The following is a 22,015-nucleotide window of genomic DNA, read 5'->3' on the forward strand; positions in this document are numbered from 1 at the left end:
TAGGTAGTACCATGTATACCTGGTATTTGATAACCTAGTTCATGATCCCTCTTTACTGCATCTCCATTTCATGCATTTAAGCAATATAGCATCATGCTTTGTGACTCTCCATGTGATATATACCGGAACAGTAGACTGCAGATCATGCACGTGGAATCCTAGATTTGACTTAAAGAGGATGCAGTGGGAAAAAGTCACTATGAGCAGCTGGAAGTATACTGCACTGGTGGATTCTTCAGTGAAAGGTACACGCTTCCTCTGAAAAATGTATTCCCCAACATCAAGCAAGTGCTTTGGCTGCCTTTTGCTGTGTAACTCCTCTTTTCAGTGTTTGTCACCTGATGCAATCCAAACATGTTTTGCTCTGCATGTAGCGTTACAAGACATAGTTGAGAGGTGTATTTTTATGGTCTGAACATAGGCATTGGTCTTTAATCCCATGGCTGCACCTTTTTGCTGGGAGAAGCGTTGGCATGACCTATTTTTCCCTTACAGCTGCTCATTTCTGCTCCTGCATTTTCCTCTTAGTTGTGTCAACTTTTTTTTTTTTTGATCAGATTATTTTTAAGCCCTGGCCAACTCATCGTACAGTTTCACAAGTGATCGTGCATCTTAGTAAGGAGGAAGCAGTATGCCACAATGCTAGACCAGGAGTAATGAGCAGTGGGGAGACAGAAGTGCCTTAGTTGGCCCTGTTACTGAATGTGGAACCTTACCCTAAATCCCTTTCTTTCCTCATCCACTGATTTAATAACTTTTCTTCTATACCTTTCTAATCCTCTCCATCAGTGTTTCAGTTGCTTGCTCTTTTATTAGCTTTCTCCTGCTGTTTCCCATATCTCTGCTGCATGAATAATTAACAAGTTAAAATAATGAAATAATTTTCATTATGTGATTCCTAGCCTCTGGAATTAATTCTGTGTGGTGCTGCTATGCTTGCCATTCCCTTCATCTTATATTTATTGTGTCTGGTTGCTGAGATTGCATCTATTCGTATGAGAGGCAGAGACTGACTCTGACTCTATGCACAGCACGGACAAGTTCTGATTGGGGATTTCATGCACTACAGTAATTTTGTGTGGCAGTTCATTTTTAAAATGCTCTCTGAGTTTTATGACCAATTAAATTTTTCATGTGTTGTACTGTAAAGCAACATTGGTACTTTCATTCTGCAAAGGTCATAGGAGCTTACTTCATGGCCTATAATTGCCTGTGTAAGATCTAAGCAGAATAATAGTTTAAAGTTCTCATTAATTAGATTGTCTTAAATCACCAGAAGTCAATTCTTCTTTGTCCAGATTGTGTAATAGTATGTTTTGTGCTTTGTATGAACCTCAATTTTCTGATGCTATCTTTAAAGAGAAATGGGTTTGAAAACAGAGATTGTAGCTATGTGCCCCTTAGGTTGTGAAATATTGAGTTTTAACCATAAAACAATTTTACAAGAAGCTGGCATTAGTATATGAATATTCAATATTCTATATGAACTAATAATGTAGTAATGTAATACAAATACAGGTTGTTGGAATTATAAGTGTTTTGTAAGGCATGTCTGTTTCAGCAGCTTTTCTATAAAAAAAACCCCTGTATTTGCTAAGTAAGTCTGTTTTTTTTAGGTTGCTTGAGAAAAGCAACAGTATCCAAATTGGGTTAATTCTGAGTCAATATGGTAATATGCTCAATTATGAGTTAATAAAGTATCATAAAAACCATGTAATTTTCTGACATTTCTGTTGTTCTGCTGTTTTGGCACGTGGAAAATAACGTTGAGGACATCTGCAGTTGAATCCTTGTTTCTTCAGTTCTATTTTCTGCAAAGCCTATGGGTGAAAAAACCCTGGTAATAGAATGGTGATTTGTTAGAACGGTCCTCTGTTATGTCAATGACCATTGGCTTATTGCTCTCTTGCGTTTCCCTCATCACTCAGTATCTTCAAGTTTCCATTGGTTTTCTGCTAAAATTGTAGGTTTCTGAATGTACTCAGTCATTTTCTAGCATAGAGGATCTCAGATTCATGATGGTATTTCCAGGTCCTCCCAGGTTATAGCTCACATATAAGAAACACCTTTTGGATTGGACTAAATCTGTTGTATTTGCCTTTCTCAAAAATTCACTGAATCTGCATGGAAATAGTGAGTAATTTTGCAGCTCAAATTAGATTCCACCCCCCCCGAAGTATGAAACTGAAGTAACTTGGTTGTCCTTTACTGTGTAAATCTTTGTTAACACACGTCAATACTTTCCACGTGTGAATTTGTACAGTTGGGTATCTAAGATACAAATTCATGTATCTCATAATATGATTAAAGGGAGGTAGTGTATTCTGTTAGTTAGAATATCCTTTCCTTGTAAATGAAAGGCTGAGGATGGACGTAGTAAAAACTCAAAGAGCTTCATCTTAATCTTGGAAATCATACTACATAATGCATTCAGTGCAGATAGTCCTTTGTGTGCATTCACAGCTAAATGAAATGTTCAATTCTACTTGGGAAAATTCTTTTGTGTAAGCAAATACAAATGCTTGGTGTGTGGATGCACGTGCAGGTAGGGTCTTACAGAAAGCATGTATCTGGGACCAAGAATTGAACCTAGACCTCTCAAATTCCGGTTCAGTGTTATGCACAGAAATCCTCATAGGAAAACTTGGAAGAGTTTTTGTTTCATTAGATGTGAAGTTTTCCTGAGTTTGTTCTGATTATGTCATTAACAAGTAACTGCAGTGTAAATAAGAACCCCGTGTAATCCAGCAAGGCAGCCTGCCAAAGACACAATATTTTATTATAAAAATGCAGTTCTGGAAAACTAGATTTAAGGGTTAGTTGGGGAATTGTTTATTTGTATGTTTGCATCCTAGGTGTATTGTAAGGAACTTGTAGCCAAATATTTTGTTTTCTTTCTGGTTGAAAAGAAATTTGTGGCTGTTATCTCACCTTCCCTGCCCTCTTCCCTTCCATACCCTCAGAATTTTTTATTTCTGTTACAGCAGTCTAACTCCTGTTTTCTTCCCACTTCCCCCTACTTTGTACACCTGTGATATGGCAATCTGATTTATTATCTTCCTGACCACACTCCCACAATAATTATAATTAAAGAGATTCCTGGAGTCTGCTTTTCATCGCAAGGTAGAGGGCAAATTCTTTTCTCAGCTCCTAGCTGAAAGCATGAAGGAGCCAAAATTTGCAGCAAGCCCTCCTTCTCTGCTTGCCTGAGCATCAGAAACAGTATGCTGCAATGAGAATAATGAAGATAGCTCTGTATTAGCAGAAAATTTTACTATTTCTCCCACTCCTTGCTGCCAGATGAGATATGTAGAGAGAAAGGCTGTTTCCTCTATCGGTGATTTCCCCCCCCCCCCGACGTAGCTGGAGGCTACTCTGACTAGTAAAACTGGATATTTAATACATGCGAAATACAACCTGTTGCCCACTGTAGGGAAAGGGGTCAATTCTATCCCAAGGTGAAAAAAACAAAGGAAAAGATACAGGAACCTATTCCAAGGCTGTGAGGGAAAAGGTTATAATGGGAAGCTTGAGACTTCAGTAGGCGAATCAGCCTTGGAACAGGAAAAGTTTAGCATCTTTGTGTGCAGTCTCTGTCTGATGTGGTGGTTCTTAGCGGTCTTAGAAATTGAGGTGCATGTGGTGTTGGGATGCTGACAAGCAAGTGATTTCCTGAGGGACTCAATTGTACATCTAGATCAGAAAAAGTTAACGCTCTTACAAAAAAAAATATCTGTTTTTTAATAGTGTAGTCCGGTAGCAGAGGGACCATAGCTGTCATGGCAGCTGGCCTGTGTCATTTCTTGCTTTATGTTTGTAGCTAACATACTCCATATATTGATGTTGTAGTTGATGGCGTGCTGAGGAGGTTTCACATTTAGTCAGGTATGAACTTGCACTTTCATGTTTTTAAAGTTTTCAGTAAATTTCATGTGCAACAGTAATCTTCTGAAATGTGTATTTGTGGTGATGGGGGGGGTCTTGTCAGTAGTGCCCTGTCTTAACTTCTCTTTGGGAATGGTAAAGGCCTGTAACCAGTTTTCAAAAAGTCTGGAGTACTTAAATGTCCTTGTTTATTATCTGTGGAATTTTAGACTTTAGATTTCAGCAACTGCAATAATTGAGCTCTTCCTGGTATTGGGCAAAGAAAAATCCATACAGTTTCTTCTACAGCTGCAAACATGGTGTGAATCTGCTAAATAAAATATGTCTATGTATTGAAGTAAAGGGGAGGAGTTTTCTTTGAAGTTCTCACTTATTATGAGAGATCTAGAGATTAACTTTATGAAGTTTTTGTTCTGTCATTTCTTCTGTTGTAAAGTTGAGCTACATTTCCTTTAGCATGGTGATAATAGGAATTTCTGCACTTTTCACTGGTTTTAAACAATATATTTAATCAGCTCTTCCTAGCTTGTTTTCATTTGGACAAAATAAACTGACTACACCTTTGTCCAGATAAAACATCTAGTATTTAGTCCACAGATTGACAGAGGAAATAGTAGAACTTTATGGCCTGAATTTAAAAAAAAAAAAAAGTTTTTTTTTACCTTGAGAATCCCATAATGTCCCAAAGACTTAAAAAAAAAAATTGTTGTCCCCCCAATTTTTTTCCTCCTTCTTCCAAAAAGGATACTGGTTCTCTTCTGAATATAGTCAGCCTGCTTATATCTTTGTCACTTCAGATTATTGTGAGAATTTTGCAACCTACCATAAATGAAGAGTAGAAGTTAAACATAGCAAATTGCAGGTACTAAATTCCTTAAGTTTTGCTTGCAGGAAATGTATTGGACTTTTACTCTGTGATCTGCATTGAGTTTTAGGCTCTTTTAAGGAGGAGAGACTTCATCTCCCTAGGAGTGTTGAATGGTTGAAGCTAGGTTACCTTGATGTTTTTCTTTTTCATGTGATATGGCATTATTTTTGCCAGTGCCCTCCAGCTTAAGTTGAGGTCCAAAGGGAAGTTTTGTGTCTTAAAAGGCCCTTGGTTAAAATTCTTCACCTACTACCTTTTGATACAGCAGACTGTAAGTGAAATAATTTCCTGTGCACTACAAAGCTAATCCATTTTCACAAGCTTTTTAGGAAAGATGATTTGAGAGGATTAGACAAGAAGTTAGTATTCATGATTGGTTGACTAAGCAGGAAAGACTATTATGACTAGTGAAGTTTAAGACTTTTTTCTTTATCCTTAATACTGTTGTATTCATATGAGAGCATGGAAAAGATGCTATATACTGAAAAATCCATTTGTATTGAAACCAATTTGGGAGCCAGGAGGTCAAATTTTCTCTTACACTGAATGTGGCAGAGGGTCTGCTTAGGGTGGGAGGAGGCAAAGATCGATAAGCTAAAGAATACATCTTAAGCTCATTCCTTAATGTAATAATACACATTACAGAAGGTGTTTGTTTCTGACAGACCTCAAATTAAAATTAAGATTGTTAAAGTTAGGTACAATGGTTTTTGTATTTAATGTATCATGAAAAATATGAAGGCAATTTCTTTAATTCTGTCTTGCTTGACATGGTGATGCTGCGCTTAGTGCTTGGAGACGCATGGTGGTTGATGATTATTGTTGACTGGAGCCATAGTTTTTATTACTAATATTAATTTAAACAGAAATTCTTCTTTTTCAGACAAGAGTTTTATTTAATGTCTGCAGTCATAGTTCCAAGGCGCTTTTGGTTTTGAATGTAAGCAGTATTGCTTGCACAGTAATTGCTTTTAGCTGCATATCTTTACTCCTCCTCTTGTGCTGACATTTGCACTCCTCTGACCCTGCAGAGAGCTAGTTTACCAATCTACAGCAGCAGAAAGCTCTTTTCTTTTTGTAGCAGTAATTTTCTGCTGATTTGGCTCTCCTTGGCTTTCTTGCAGGATCTGAGGAGTGTTGGTGCAAGGGAAGGAGCAGGGACATGCAGTCAGAGGCAACACTGACGCAAGTTATTTCCATTGCAGTTGGAGGAATGGCCAGAACAACTGACAACTGTGGAATTGTTTCACTTTCTCCCCAAACAAGAGTGGGCTGAATAATTCCCTGGTGTTATTCAAATTGACTAATGCACTGTATTTAGTATTCTTGAAAAAGCATTGTCCACCCTGTATCTTTTATACATTAGTATTCACATAGCTTCAAAATCTGTAATTTTATCTTTATTAGATGAGTCCATGCTTCTATATTTTTCAGATATTGGATAGATTTGACTTGGTAAAAAGAACATTTTAAAAGGGCTGTTGTTAACCTTTGAACAAATGCTTGGTAAAAGTACATTAAGTCAGAAGAATCTGTATTTCTTCCTCTTTTTTTTTAGCCATAAAACATCCAGTTTGGAAATTTGGGTTAATAGACTTCTTCAAAAGATGAAATTTTGTTTTTGTTTTTCTCATGTGTATGAATAGTACATTTAGAAATAATGTACAAATGAAAGGTTACTTCCCTGTGAAACTGAAAGCACCTTTCTGCATTTTTTACTGAGAAGTAGCTATGGTTGTTACAGTTTATAAACAAAATGTCAGAACGTGAGGATCAATCCTGTCTTTTGTCTTTGGAGAATTGCTTAAAATGCTTAAAAGGCTTGCTAGTGTGTGTGTGTGTAAATGGGCGTGTGTGTATATATGTGAGTATATGTATGAAAATACATATATAGTTATATATGAAAATGTGGTAACTGAATAAGGGTATGGTGGGTGCTGCATAGATTCAGAAAAGAAACGGTAGTCATTGTACCATTTGCTACCATGTTGTCCAGTGTCTGGCAAGTCACAGGACAAAATCATATCCTAAACATACCAATTTCTGGAAGATTTGTTGCTTTCACTTGATCTTTCTAAGAAGTTTATACTTATTAGATTACTAGCCTTTATCATTTACAGTAAGGTTTTTAGAAGCACTTTGTCAGAATGAACAATAGACAAAGACACATTAGTTTTACACTGTTGTAAGTGCTTCAGGATGATGTCAGGTGACTGTTGGGATTGTTCTTTTTAGTCTTTTTTTTTTTATTATTATTTTATTCCTTTCTCCAGATTCCTAGTTGTTAGACATCTCCTTCAAACTTTGTAGAGCTTGCCCTGAAGCATGTCTTAGGCCAAGGACAGTCATACTGTACTAGTTGTTCTCTATGTTACTGAATTGCCAAGTCAAACAAATTTGGATTGACTGAGTACATGTGTGCACAGTTGTTCAGCCATCCGTTTCAGCTGAATTTAGTAGAGCACACAGTATGCTGATTATGTTAATTGGCAGAATTATTTTGAATCCCAGCCTGAAGTGCATCCAGTTCTGTGGAGGTATTTGTGGGTGGGTTTGTTAGGGACCTGTGTGGAGCCCAACCCCTGTCCTAGGAGAAGTGCCTTGAGGGAGTTTGGATGCCATATGCCAGTCTGTCCAGTGCAGCACAGTGAGAACATTCCCGGGAACTGTCAACATACAGGAGATAAGATAGGCTGTACTGCTGATAAATTTGCTGGATCATGATAGAAGAGAAGCTGTGGCAATAAATGTATTGGCTTCCATTTCATGCATGCTGGCATTTGTGAGAAGAGAATTGATCAGTAGCGGATGATTGTTCTGCAGATGAAGTAAAACTTGAGGATGGAAAAAGTAATGTGCATGGGCATCCTTCCTTAGTAGCTCTTCATGCTTGCTGTAGAAGATGCCATGTAAAGGTCTTACCTGAAGTTTCTTTTGTAATATTTGTGAGAGCAAAGAATAAGGACTGACTAAAGGCCGTGTATGAGAGTTGTGCCACCAGTGCCTTCTGGGGTTTGTCCCCCTTGAGAGAAGGTGAAGATCAGATAATTTGTGTGAAGTGCTTGATGGCAGACTATTACCTCTGCATTTTGTGAGATTGTTTTGAAAGCAGTATGGTTTTGTTGAGTGCACACATTGATCCCCATCTGTTTCATTTGTTGTATTTTCTCACCTCTACTGTCTGGTTTGTGGCATTGCTTTCTTCACGTTCCTACCTGGTGGCCCAGGTACAGCCTCTCAAACTCTGTGAAAGTTTCAGGTGTCTTTATGGGACCCAGTACTTCACTTTACCCCAAAAGTGCCAATGAAAGTGAATTTGGTAAATAAAGGAGATGAATCTATTACAAAAATATGGATTATTTATTATAGTAATATGTAATAAAGTCTTAAGCCAATCTCTGCTTTTTATGAATTCTGATAATTTCCGATGATTTCATTGCTTTGGGAAAAAGAAGGAAGCAGCTCTGGTCAGGAGAAAGCTATGGACTTCTAGGTCTTCCATGGACACCTAGGCTTGTGTGTGTTGTCATGAAGTGGTGTATACTTTTATCCCCGCTTCTCATGAAGTGATATTCTTTGCTGGCTATGGGCTGTGCTACCAGTTCTCTGCAGGGGATGAAAAAAAGATCGTGCTGCAGAGAGTATGGCAGCGCCTACACAATACAGGGAGGCCTCCAGTGAGGCAATAGTTGCTGAGTTACGGTTTCCAGCATTGAGCTTGCTTCTCAGTTGCTGCTTTGCTGTCTCTGTGTCAGTTTTCTCATCCTTGCTGAAACCATATAGTGGCCTGTAGCACTGCCAGAGCAGTGAGACAGCTCTTACTCTTTTGTTGCAGTGGTCTTTTAAGCCTCTCCTGAGGCCTCATAAGGATGTGAACTACTTCACGTCCATCTGGTCAGTGGTATTGTCTCATGGATCATGTAATTATCTGTGCTCCCAGTTTGGGCTCCCTGTGCTGCTGCTTTGCCTCATAATTCCAGCAGATCCAGGACTGCTGCCTGCACGCAACTAGGATAAAGGGGCTGTGTTGGAGGTGTGCCTAGCACATAATTCACGAGCAGTTTCAGCGGCCCCGCCTCTGGATTGTGGGCTGACTTTGGGTGGGTGCAGGGTACAATGCTAGGTGTGAGAGCTTGTGCTCTAAGTATGGAGTGACAGTGTCTTTTGGAGCATGGGTGTTAAAGTGCTCAGTAATTGGGGAAGAGAGGTAGCTGTTCCTTAGAGTTGAAGTGACTTAACTTGAAAAAGGAGTGATATAGGGAAAGAGAGAGAATCCTGGCTTTGGAAATGAACTTGATTCTGCTGAGCGTTCAGATGGAGAATATGGTTACAGTTTCTAGTTTCTGGAGTTTTTTCCGAAACCTTACTCTTCGTTTGACTGCTATGAGTCTTCTGAACACCTGAGTCAACCAGTAGAGAGTATAGGCCTGAAATAGTTTATAAAGGGGGACTGTGAAATGTGCTTTTGTCCTTAGTCCACAATTTAGTGATTGGAAAGGGTTTTGTAAAAGCACCAAAGCAATGATATCCAGAGGACTAACAAGGAAGCTACTAATGTGGGTTAATTAGACCCACAACAAACCGAAATAATTCAAAGTCAGCTTTTGTCCCATGAACAAACTGACTTGGCAAAAAAACCTTACATGCAGGCAAAGGAATGAACATCCTATCATTGCAGTACTTTTTTTAGTACCACCTTTTGTTATATTAAATCCCAGGCATCCTGCAGGTTTTTGCTTTTTTAACAGCCCATGGTCCTATATTTTCTAGTTCAGGAAAAAGAAACATATTAGTGAAAATTCATTGGTGCATTCACAGTGTAATGTTTGGGTTCAACAAAGGTAGGAGATTTGCAGTTCTGAAGACAGATGAAATGTTTTTGTAGTTAAAATTGATATTTTAGTGAAGTGATTATGTTCTTTAGTTTTGTAGCGTGGAGGTCTACATATTATGTGGGTTTTACCCTACCTAAATAATTTTTTTTTTTCAGTTTGCAGTTCTGAACTAGATGCGTGCGTGCTAGCTAGTTACTTGGCTGAAATGTGCAAGGGTTGTCTGCATTTTAAAGCTTTCTCAGTACTGTTATGAGAAATAATGTTACAATAAAATCGGGAATCGATTTTAAACCTCTGCTCTAGGGCTGAGGAATTGGACAAGGACTGTAGGTGAGATAAGGGACTGCCACATCTCTGCCCAAAGAGCAGTGACCTCTCATGTCCTGTGTAATCTGGTTTAAAGGCGCTGCTGAAGCATCCATCTCCTTCAGCAACTCTGTTCCCATCTCAGCTATGCAGATACACAGAATTGTATTCCTTCACTTAGCTGTTTTTGGAATCTTTCCTCCTTCATAAATTCCAGGTCTTACAGGCTCTTCTGTAGGCTCCTCTGTCTACCATAGAATATAGTAATTCTGCCCATATAATTTTGAGTGGGAGAGGGACTAATGCTTAGGGGAGAAGGGTTTGCTCAGTCTGTAATCCTTCACACTGCTGTTTGAAACAGAAAAGGGTTGAGAATGAAGACATACATAAATATTCTGGGCTCTGACGATGCAAGCTGGGGCCCAGGACTGGTAATACAGAATTACTGGTGCAGATACTATAGTAGGCATTAGTGCTAGACTCTTTGCTGTTGCTTCCACTTTTAAGTGCAGTGTGCTCTTGTAATAGTATATTGCTTTTTCACTAAAAGAAATTAATGTATTTATGCTTATTTGTGGAAAAATTACTCTGTGAGATAAGGACATGTCTTTCATAATAGCTTTTTTTATGCTAGATCTCCAACATCTATTTAAGCCTCCAGCAGCAGCCATGGGTTATTCTGATTACTGGGCATGTTTTTTGCTACAGAGAGCAACATGATGACTTCTACCTCTTTAGACTGGAGAAAGAATCTCTGGTTAGTAGGCTTTAAAATGAAGTGTTTTCTTAGTATTCCATGGACATTAAAATGCTGTTGGCCTGCTAAAGGAACTGCATTTATCTTTCATGAATGTTCACCTTTGTGAGTACATTCCAAGTATTTAAGTATCAAACTATTGTGTTTGACTGTTTTTAACAGGCATTCTGCTAAGGGAAGACTGAAGGACTGCCAAACTGCTTGTTTTTAAAGTTCTCAAGCAGCGTTTGAATGAAGCTAGATAGTGGACACACGCATAAGGGCTGTGCTTGGTAATGCTGACTCTTCATCGTACTATGTGAAAACTCCAATAATTGGTCCTTCATACTTGCAAAATGGAGCACATAGAAGTTTGCATCTCCTACTGTCTCGTCTAAGAAGAATGTTGGTTGGGTTTTTTTTGTTGGTTTTTTTTTTTTTTTTTTACTTCACAACTTTAACTAGAATTCATCAAGCAAATGTGTTTAGGAGTGTGAGCTGTGCTTTTTGATATTAAATACACAGAGGTAAAAAAATTTCAACGGTAGTGTGAAGGAGAAAAAAGCTGTTTGAATGTGTAAAACTAGCAGGAAGGATAGGTAAAATGCATAGCAGAGCCTGTAATTTAAAAGGAAAAAAAAATTGGGGGGAGTGTTCTTGTGTAGATTTTTCAAATATTTGAGATAGGAGTTCCTATATAGTGGTATTTAAGAACTGTGCATGCTTTGGTCTTGTCCTTTTGATTCCTTGTAAGTGTACAAAAGGTGGCCCAAGTGCAGCCCTCTGCTGGTTTCTGTTGCCAGTGGTAAAGGGGCAGACTAGATCATTCATTCATTCTCTCTCTGTCAGGTGCACATACACAGGCACGCATTTCAAGAAATAAAGGCATTTAAAAATGTTATGTGTGGATGGACAAGCTTTGGAATTAAGAATTTTCAGGTTTTCTACTTTTAAATTGTCCTGCAATCACAGACCAAATTATGGCAAAAGGATGCATTCTTGAAGATGATTAAGGAGTTTTAAGTATTCTAAGAGCAGCTCTTAAGGCCATGGGGCACAAATTAATTCTAATTAGCCCATGGTGGAATGTGTCATTGAGGTTTTTAAAACTTTCTGTTCTATAAGGTAGATATCCCAGCATGTTTCTCAAGATGTCTTGCCATGTTAAAATCCACACAACACCACCTGGAGGGTTCTTCTTTAAATTGCCAGTCTGCTTTGTGATGCGTATCTCCAAAGCCAGCTGACAACTCAAAGCATTTGAACATCTGCAGGGACCACATTACATAAATGTATTGGCACCAATGTCAGTTCTTCCCACGCATTCAAATGAAGCTGGTATGGCTGTACTGTATCTTCTTAATCAGCTTTGTCCAGCCATCTAGGTGATTTGTCTTTGGAAATGATGTCAGTTACTTAAGAATTTGTGGTACCTCACATATTGGCAAGGAAAGTGTGGTTGTAAGAAACTGAGCAGGAGGAACAAAAGCTGAAGAAGTTGGTGATTTAAGTTCCCTTCTAGAAGATGAGACCTACAGAATGTTTTCAGTATTGGGTCTCTTTCTGCAAACTGGTTTCAGGGTATGTATATCAAGTGAAAAATAAATATTGTTTTCTTCTGAAGTGAACTTCTAGGCTGGTTTTTGTTTGGTCTGTGGTGATTTTTGTTTGGAAAAGCACAGTAACTGATTTTATGGGTAGTACTAGCTGCCTTGGTGTTGCCTGGAATATAGGCACGGCTGTGCATTGAAAGCTTACAGAGCAACACTCCAGAAGCTGTATCTGTACTGACACATGTAAACATCTCCAGTTGCAACTTGAATATTTTTCACTATCTCAGAGTTTCCAAATTCACATAAGCTGGTTAAATTATTTCCTTAAAAATTAACTGTTATACAAGTATGATACATTCATTATAATTTGCAGATCGTATTGATTTAAATAATTTGATTTAAAAAATGCTTTGTGCGTCATGGCAAATAAAAAGTATTTTTGTATCCTGTTGCTTTCATTCAAGTACAATAGGTGAAGCATGATAATTACAGCTATTGGAATACACAAGTTTTTTGTTCCCAGGCTTTTATTCATACTAGTCAGGGGCATTAAAGTTAAAAGAATGCTCTCTTATTTTTCATTTAGCCCCTCTTTTTTTTCAGCTTTCATTTAAAGATTGCATGTTTTCAATAACTCTTAAGATTTCAGATAAAATTCTGAGTATTTCTGTAACAATTAACTTTGGTTAGTGTTTTTCTGTTGGTAGAAAAAGTGGAAGTGAAAGTCTTATTTTAGTGTCTTTAAATTACGAACATTGATAGATGTTGCATCATAAAATTGGTGGGTGATTATTACATTTTCAGGTGTTTTATGGTTTCTAAAATAGGTTTTTATCTTTGCCATTATATTATAACCAGGTATATTATTCTGTGCTATTCCTGAAAGCAGTCTCTTGATAAGGGATTTGTAAGAAAGTTTGAGGGTCTGCTCTTTTGGGGATGGCTGGGGGATGGAAAGAGCCTCACCAGTTACTGCCTGACTACATTTCTTTCGTACTGTTACAAGAAACTTTTTGTGTTGATTAATGATCTTGGTTCCATCAACAGACAGACTGTTCTTTAACCAGCACAACAAAGAACCTAGTGTAAAGTCATCATCACACAGATCCAGAATCTGGCTTCCTTGATATCTTGGAGACCTTTGTTGTGACATACGAATTAAGTTGTGGGCTGTTGATATTCTACAGAAATCTAGACAGGGGTGCAAGGAAAGAAAAAATGGTGGCATACCTGAGGAGGATTTTGTAGGCACCTAAATCAAGATACTGAAGATAGTTTTATCAAGATACTGAAGATAGTTTTATCAAGATACTGAAGATAGTTTTATCAAGATACTGAAGATAGTTTTATCAAGATACTGAAGATAGTTTTATCAACTTTGTTAAAGATTAAACTGTCTTTATAGTAGTGAATTAGCCTTTTATATCAACAGATGTAATGGGCCTGTTACTTCACTGATAATAATTACAGAATTGATATGCCATTTTAGGTATATTACAGTTCTTGACTGTTTGGAAAGCTTAAGATACAAGTCTGGGTAATGCTTGACCTCATGCATTGTTTCTAGTTATTCATTTATTTTCTCTCCTGATGTGGTGATGCTTTGATACTTTTAGTGTTGGATACTTTTTTGTAGCTTGTGTGTCAGTTTTAACTATAGGTACAAAAAAATGTTATTCTAGAAAGCCAGATTACTTCCCTCCCTGTTGTCTCCTTTTCCCCCCCAAATAATTTTTTCAAGAATGTGGATTGTTACCAGATATGCTAAGTGATTATTGGCAGGATTATTTTCATTTTCAAGGGATGCCACTTGGTCTTATGGAGTTTGACAACACCTGCCGTTTAAAAAGAAAAGGAAAAAAAAAAAGGTGTGTGTGTGTGTCTTATCTACACTGAAATGATGCATGTACACATCAAGGAAATGAGTCACCTAGTATTCTGTATTGGAGAAAGTGGTTAGGAATCTGAGGAGCCTTCTGCACATGTGTAGCAGGCTTTGACATGCACAGATTTAGTGCATACATGTAGGTTGTTCCCATATTCATAAGCTCACTGAGTCTGTTCTAGACTTTATCATATCAAATGATTTCAGTGCCAAGAACATGCTGATTTGCTGTGCGTGATACCAAGTTGCTCTCTGAAGGATTTCCAGATATCTGGCAGTTCAGATTGATAAATGTAGGGGAATTGGATAGGTTACTTTTTAAGAACTTTGTCCAAACTGGTGCAGTTCATAGATGTGCTATTGCATATGCGTGCCAAAGTGGAAACTGTCAGGTCACGGGGAAAAACAGTCTACTTGCTGCTTGTTGAGGGAGACAAGAATATGGCTGGCTTCTCTTCTAGTTCCCTGTTTGTGTGAACTGTGAAGCGGAGCCCAAGTTTCTTCTGGATTAATCTGGTGGTGGTAAAGCTCAAGTCCTACCTACAGCTAATTGTCATGAGTGGCAGTTAAAGAAAAGCCTGTGGATGTTGTCTTCTCCTTTCTTAGGGTACAACATGCTGTGTACATTTATGGATTCATGAATTCAGTCACTTATTTTCTCCCAGCTCCTGCAAAGAATTGGGTTACTTTTCTGACTTTGCAAAACCTTTGCTCATCTTGCTTCAGGAGAAGCTCTTATGCCTTGTTAGAAGCCTGAGGTGGGTTTCCCCAGCCTCCCATTTTCTAAAACTCTTGGTTAAAGAACTGTCTTACTGTCCGGTTTCCTGAGCAGTTTGCAGACCTTGTTAAAAAGGTTTCACTGCAGCAGGAAAGCTAAAAGTAAGAGCCAACTAAGTAGCACTGTTGAATAGGTTGTTTTCTTTGGGCTTGAGGAACATTCATGTGTATTCTTCAGAAACTTGTAGCTTGGTTGTACTTTTGCTAGTGCAAGAAAAAGGTAGGAAGTGAAACCCATTGAAGTTGAAACAGAGTAGACAAACCTCTATCAAATAGGTAATGTAACGGTGGGGGGGGGGGGCCGGGCCTGGGGGGAGGGGGAAACCCCAAACCCAAATATGGTTCCTTGAAAATTATATTTCTGTCTCAAATTTGTTCAGACCTCCACCTCCTCCCTTTTTTTCCTGTCTTAAGAGCAAACAAAAATGGTAAACAGTTCTGATGTTGAGCTTTCTCACTTATTTTTAGTCTCATCTGAAGTGCAGCTGGGGAGCTTTCATTTCAGTTGTTCGTTGGGTTTCTTACTTTTCACCCTTTTGTGTGTTTGAAATAACAAAAATACTGGCCGTTATAGAAATAGCTACCCATTCAATTTTAAAGGGAAAATTTCAACTGCTGCACAGAACTTAACCATAGATGTTAGGGAAAAAAAAATACTAAAGTAATCCATCAGGTGAGTTTGTCAGGATACATTGTATGGTACAAAATGTCAGGAAAAATTAAAGTAAAATAAGTATGTTGTGATATTTGGTTAGAGAATAAAAGTTAAATTCCTCTTTTGAGGGGTTTGTGATGTAATTTATAGGGAGGAAGGGGTTGGGGGCTGATAAGCTACTTGCTTAATTTTGCATATGGAATTCCACTTTATATGTAATGATTTCCATGAAAATATTGTGAGAATATCCAGCTAATAATCTGCCAGTCGAAAATAGCTTATTGTCCCTTCAGCTGGTTTTGTGGGGGATATTTGTGACCTTTATAACTTTGCATTCAAAGAATTTTTTTAGCTTTTAGATGTCTTTGTTTTTTTTTCTACAAAAAAAAGAAAAATGCTGTAGTATTAACATGAAAATGTACTGTTTTGATGCAAACTGAAATTTATCCTGAGTGTTTCACAGATGTATGCTGTCTTTTGAACTTAACCGTATTTTTCTCTAATGCAATAACAGACTTGCCTTTCTAAGCCTTGAAAAAGTTACAATTCAGATTTTAAAGCTGTCTTTCCGTGGTCTGTTCCAACATATGATAATAGGTACCTGCTTGCAAAAAATTAAGCTTTTGACTCCAGTGCCTCTCTTCAGCAGCCCCACATTTGTATGAGCTTATCCCACTCCTTCACAACATGTCTGGAATCAGGAAGAAGTGGAATAATATATATTGCCTTAGGGCATGCCATGCCTCGGTGCAAGGCTGAAAGGTGTGCAGCTGAAGGGCGGCAAGCCTCCTGTATCACACGTCCATGGTATGTGGGAGGCTGGAGCCAGGAAAGGAGTTCAGCTTATTAGTTGTAGTTCTTCCTACCTGTTGAATGTTGAGTGTTGTTATACTGAAACCTGTTTTGCAAAATTAGGGATTAAAAAGAAGATCTAACAATGTCAGTGCATCGAGGTGCAAGTCAACACCAGCCCTGTGTTGTACCCCACGCATACATACTGTAACAGACAGCATAGCAATCTCTCAGTTCAAGGTGAAGTATTTAAGATAGTAGTCTTGCAACAGTAAACGCAAGCTGTAACCTGATGATGAGAGGCGTCAGTTTTTCAGATAAACTGCCCTATACCTGTGGATTTTAAAACATTAAGCAATTACTTTTATTAAACAAGGAAACTTAATTATAGTGATGTTTAGTCTCATTGTAATTATTGCAGAGGTTCTTAGGAGGCTCTCCAGCGCTCTGGTGTGCTCTTGTGGCTAACGTGTTCAAAGCTTTGTACAATGTTAAATTTTCCAGAGTCAAAGGCATATTGGTGTGAACTGTGCGCTTGAAAACTTATTCTCGTCACTAAGGACAGATTGCGTTATGGCTAATGCCCTGTCCATGCCTAGCCCTGATTACTATACCATTTACAACTCCAGTAGACATTGTGTGTTGAACTAACCTGCCTAGAGGAAGCAACTTTGGAAAATTTCTAAACTTAGCAGTTTTAAAGTTTTTTTTTGAACTCTGACGTTTGTAGATAATAGCAGCCAATCCAGTGCAGAAAGTTCAGTTGTTCAGGGAAAAGTGTAAGTAGCTCAGGTTAAGAAGGATAGAAGTGAATCTGTGTACATAACTACTTTGAATTTTTTTTTGTTTTGTGTTGCTTTCTGTAAAAACTTGGTACTCGCTGGTTAAGAATTATTGCTTTAAAATTGTGCATTTGTTTCCAAATACAGCTTATGCTGAGTGTATTTGTATATATCTAAAGATTTATTGCTCTATTGCTTGGGATACATTTTAAACTTGTTAATTTTTAAAATAGTTTTAAAATTTGTTTTCTATTGTTGAACATAAGTTATGTATGTGTGTAGTTTATATCTTAAAACAGCAGAAGTGGCCTCTGAGATGAATCTAGAGTTTGCAGCTTCTTTTGGAAGTTATGTGGGTAAAGTATGTTCTGACCCAATAGAATTTCATAGTTTGCTGGTTGGTTTTTTTTGTTTGTTTGTTTGGGTTTTTTTTAATAAATTGAAAGAAAACAAGCAATTATGACACAACAGTTTTGTTCTGTTATGGGTGTAATTCTAAAGAGAAGCACAGCATTTAGGAAATATGCATGTTAACATCCTTACATTGATGCATTGTGAGGTTTTAATTTTGTTAATATTTTCCAGGAAATCTTTGCCTCTTTTATTGCACAAAATATACTTGCTTGTGTTGTGTGAAGCATTAGAACCATTTCTTGTGTTTTTTGTTTAAGAAGATGGGAGGATTGTGTGTACTTATAAAGCAGTTAAATGCCACTCTGGAGAAAAAGATATTTCTCATGCTTCCATCTTGCAATTGCTTATTAGTGCAGACATGTAAATCAAACTTTTTCCTAGATCATGATGGTATGCTTCTTATTTGTTAAGTGCTTGATGTGAGATTTTGCAGCCTGATTTGCCTTTCCTGCCCTCTATCATCCCTTCCACCCACTCCCAACAGAGGAAGAATCTCAGGCCAGGGAGCTATGCTTACCTGAGAGGTGTATGTGATTAAGAAATTGGAAGAATACAATTCTAGCAGTCTTAAATTGGGTGCCCAGAAGGACTGATGTTTGGGCTCTGATCTCTTTGTGCTGGACTGGGGTTTTGAAGATGAGTACTTGTGAAGTGCTCTGGTATTTTTGATGAGTGCTTTAGAGAAGCCACTGAGAAAATTAATTCTGCCTTTGGAGTTTGAGCACTTGGCAATACGTGAAGCCTATTGCCATTTCAGACCTTTCACTTTTTCTTTTTAGGTAAAGAATTATGACTTAATTATGGGAGCAACAACCTATGTGCATAAATGGACTTGGGAGCTCTTTGGAAAACCAGCATAGAATCTTACTCTTGGTCTATTAAAAAAAAAAAAAATGCTGTAAGAGAATTTAGTTATGATGCACCAGTACTCTTTTTTTCTCTCTTTTTTTTTTTTTATTTTTTTGGGGGGGGTTGTGGTGTTAAAATTAAGGACATCATAAGTATGGATTACAAGCAGCTGACTATGTTGGCTAATGATTTATTGCCACGAATACCTTTTAAATTTAGGATATTTTCCAAAATACCTGTATTATTTGTCTAGAAGGATGTGTCTGAAACTTTCTTGAAAGAAATAGAAACTACTTGATAGAAATACTCTTATCTCTCAAAGCAGAATAAAAGTTCAGTGTTTAAAATCTATTGATCTGTTATTTTCAGGATTTGAAAAGTTTTTGCTCTTCACAGTTTGGAAAGTGAATGGAAGACCAAGAGTATGTGGTACCTTTCCTTCCCTGTTCCTCTGCACTATTATTTGGTAGGATACAGTGCAAAAGAGGGGACAGTAGGTTGAGAGTGAGTTCTTTTGATTACACATGGAAAATTTTGGTGAAAGGCATGAGGAACAACTTGTAATTTTGTGTAGGAAGCAGTAAAGAAAAAGTTGGGTTAATTGTGGTGGAGGTAGACTGATTTATAGCACGGGAAGCAAAGCTCTGCTGTGTATGTCACAGGTTGGCTCCCCATATTCCCTTCACAAAACAGGGATCTTGAACTACAGGCTGGGGTGTATTTCTTTCTATTTTTTTCTAGTAAATCTTTGGGGGTAGGCTGAGTGCTTCCAGTACTGTTCCCTTCAGGAGCAATGACATCCATATTCAGTAACTGTTTTAAAGCAAAGAATCTTTTCAGTGTTTTCTATTATTCTTTTGTTCTGATCTTTAGTTCTGCATGCTCATCAGTACTTCCATAAGTCTTAAAATTCCTTCATAAGGTGAGAAAGGCTTTAATTATATTGAGGCTCATGTCTGTCTTCCATCATATTTGGAGAAGTAACTTGACAGCAGATCCTCCTTTCCCCCAGAGAATGGAGCGAGCAGTGCTGTACGCCCTTCGATGTGCAAACTACCAGCTCTGACAGAGTGATGAGGAGCCTGGAATTATGCTACCGTCGTGCAAGTTACTCCTCTCTTTCTCTTCCCTCATTTTCCAAATGTGTTTTTGGAGGTCGATTACGTAGCTTAATTGTTTTGCCATTCTGCTTCTTTCCAAAAGTCCCTCTATAAAATTCGATCACTAAATTCATAAGGAAATCATGATCTGGTATACTAGACTTTCCCCTTACTGCTTAAGTCATGTAACATTAATGAAATTAATTGTGTCTTAGTGTTCTTAGTTCATCACGCATAGACAGCACAAATTTAGTACTGGAGATAATCCTGCAGCAAGCTGAAATGGCTTCTCACAGAACAACGGGATTATTAGTGACACCAAATTTGTAGACAAAACTGGGATCTGGTACTAAAAACTTGTGTGATTTCTCTATACCTGGAATATTAAATGCTTTCAAATGTACTAAGCTGAACTACTATTCAGGGTTCTTAGTGAAAATGAAAGGTTTTAACACTGGCTTGTGTGGAAACAGAGAATACTGCAAGCGGACTAAAACCAAGACTTCAAATAATAAATTCACCCAAAGTAGCTAACTGTTGCCTTAATTATATATAGCTTCAAAGCGTATGCTAAGATTTTTCCACTACAGCTTTTCATCACTTCCACAAGTTCAGCACGCCCTATACAGATGCTTAATTTGTATGCTGGGCCCTGTGATAAAGCTATTTCTGTCGATGAGATTCCAAAATTATAGGCACTGATGTCAATGCAGATGAGGTTAGCCTAATTTGGTCAAGAGAGGGCTATGCCATGCAAAATCTTCTTTACATGGGCACATAAAGGCCAGTGCCAAGACTGACAGGTGTCCAGTGGGTGGCAAGGAGCTTCAGAGATAAACATTCTTGTTGGTACTGCTACAATTCTTGCTTCTTTAAGAAACAATATAACAGTTGTATGGCTTTTTTTTGAGTATCCCTGCAGGATAACCAAGTAAAATGGAAATGGAACTTAATTTTACAAATGTGTATCTCTTAAATCCCATTGAAATAACTTTTTTATGCTAGATTCTTAAATTCAATTTCTGTGTAATGTTAGAGCTTGACAATGAAAGTAGCATCTTGTTACCTTCAAAAATGGATTATTAAATTCAGATGTATGCTGCTGTGAAATCGTGGAAGAAAAATTACTTGAAAGTGGTTTTTAATTGTAGGAGGTCTCGGAAAGTCGTAAATGCAATAAAATGCACACTTGGTTGAATAATGAGAATTGTATTTTTGAGAAGGCTGTAGGATATTAGTTGTAGTTGGAGAAGTCCCTAAACTTTTTTTCTACTAGCTTTCCACATTTTTCTGTGTCAATGTGTCAGCTGTGAAGTGTACAAAAAATGTATTTATTAATAGAACACTTTCTCTATATGCCTGTTTCCATACCTCCTTCCATGCTTCCCCCTAATAGGAGATTGCAATCATCTGGATTTTTTTGCCTGGGAATTTTTTTATATTGGTTTTGAGCTCGTAATTCTTCTGTTCTTTTATCAGCTTTCTCTTTCTTAGTACTGATGTATTTAAAACAAACTAAAAACTCTTTCTTTGTATCAAAGAACAAGTATGTTATGCTGACATCTCTGTAATAGAAGGCTGAACCTTTTCATTGTATTTCAGTCTCAAACAGTAGTCTTTTTCAGTCTAACACCTGCAGAAATAAGCCACAACACTGCTGAAAAGCTATCTCTGTTACTAGGTCAGCTTTATGTATAGTGGTGATATGCTGAAATAAGTAGATTACGTTTTTGATGAAAAGTCTTTGGATGCATGGATTGCTGGCACCTACCTGCTAACACAATATTAATGGAAGGCAATAACTACATGTTTTACAAATGTGTAAATGTCTATCAAATATAATTTTGCATGAAAATACCTTTATTAAACTTTATTAGCACATTTTTACAGCATTCGCTATAAGAAATTTGCATCTGCTACAGGTCAGAGAAGAAGAATTTGGAAGTATGTAAGACAGGGTTGTATTGGTAGCTCAATAAAATAAAAGGTGGGAAGCTGGCAATAATATGTTGCGGCCTAGAAAGTGAGGGAAGGTGTTGCAATGGCAGGTGTTGAACTGTGGCATTTGGAGGGTGAGGGTGTTCAGCTTATTGTCTCATTAGAGCCTTTCCAAGTTTAAGTAGTTCAGCTGAAATTGGTCTGCTTAACCTTAATGGGCATAGGTTTAATTAGCTCTCGGGAAAATGCGTGGAAGACTACAAGCATTTTTGGGTATGGTGTATAAGCAAGTTCTGAAATAAGTGTTCAGTGCAGATGAGTCTCCAGATGAATTTTCTCCAGGAAGAATGTTGTAGCAAAAACTGTAACTCTGCTAATGGATTTTGGGTGCTTCCCCCCCCCCCCCCCCCCCCCCAAGCTTAAAATGTTAGATTTTTTGAGGTGAAAGAAGTTGAATGTAGCTGGCCAATGTAACTTTTAACCTTTTTTGTATTTCAGATGAGATGTGTTCCTTCTTAGTTATGTGCTTTGCTTTTTTGTGAAATGCTTGGGCACAGCCAATATGATCTTTCTTTGAATCTCTTTAATCTTTATAAACTCTGCAATGACTATTTAAGTTAATTATGATTTTCATTTGCAA

General features: G+C 37.7%; 1 protein-coding gene across 5 annotated transcripts in view; it reads left to right on the forward strand.

Annotated features, from left to right (window-relative positions):
• The window catches only part of PDE7A (phosphodiesterase 7A), a 79,604-nt gene that overhangs the window by 4,754 nt on the left and 52,835 nt on the right, over positions 1–22,015 (forward strand). The gene's annotated exons all lie outside the window — the stretch shown is intronic.

Source organism: Aquila chrysaetos, chromosome 4, assembly GCF_900496995.4.
Source record: "Aquila chrysaetos chrysaetos chromosome 4, bAquChr1.4, whole genome shotgun sequence".
Taxonomy (NCBI): Eukaryota; Metazoa; Chordata; class Aves; order Accipitriformes; family Accipitridae; genus Aquila; species Aquila chrysaetos.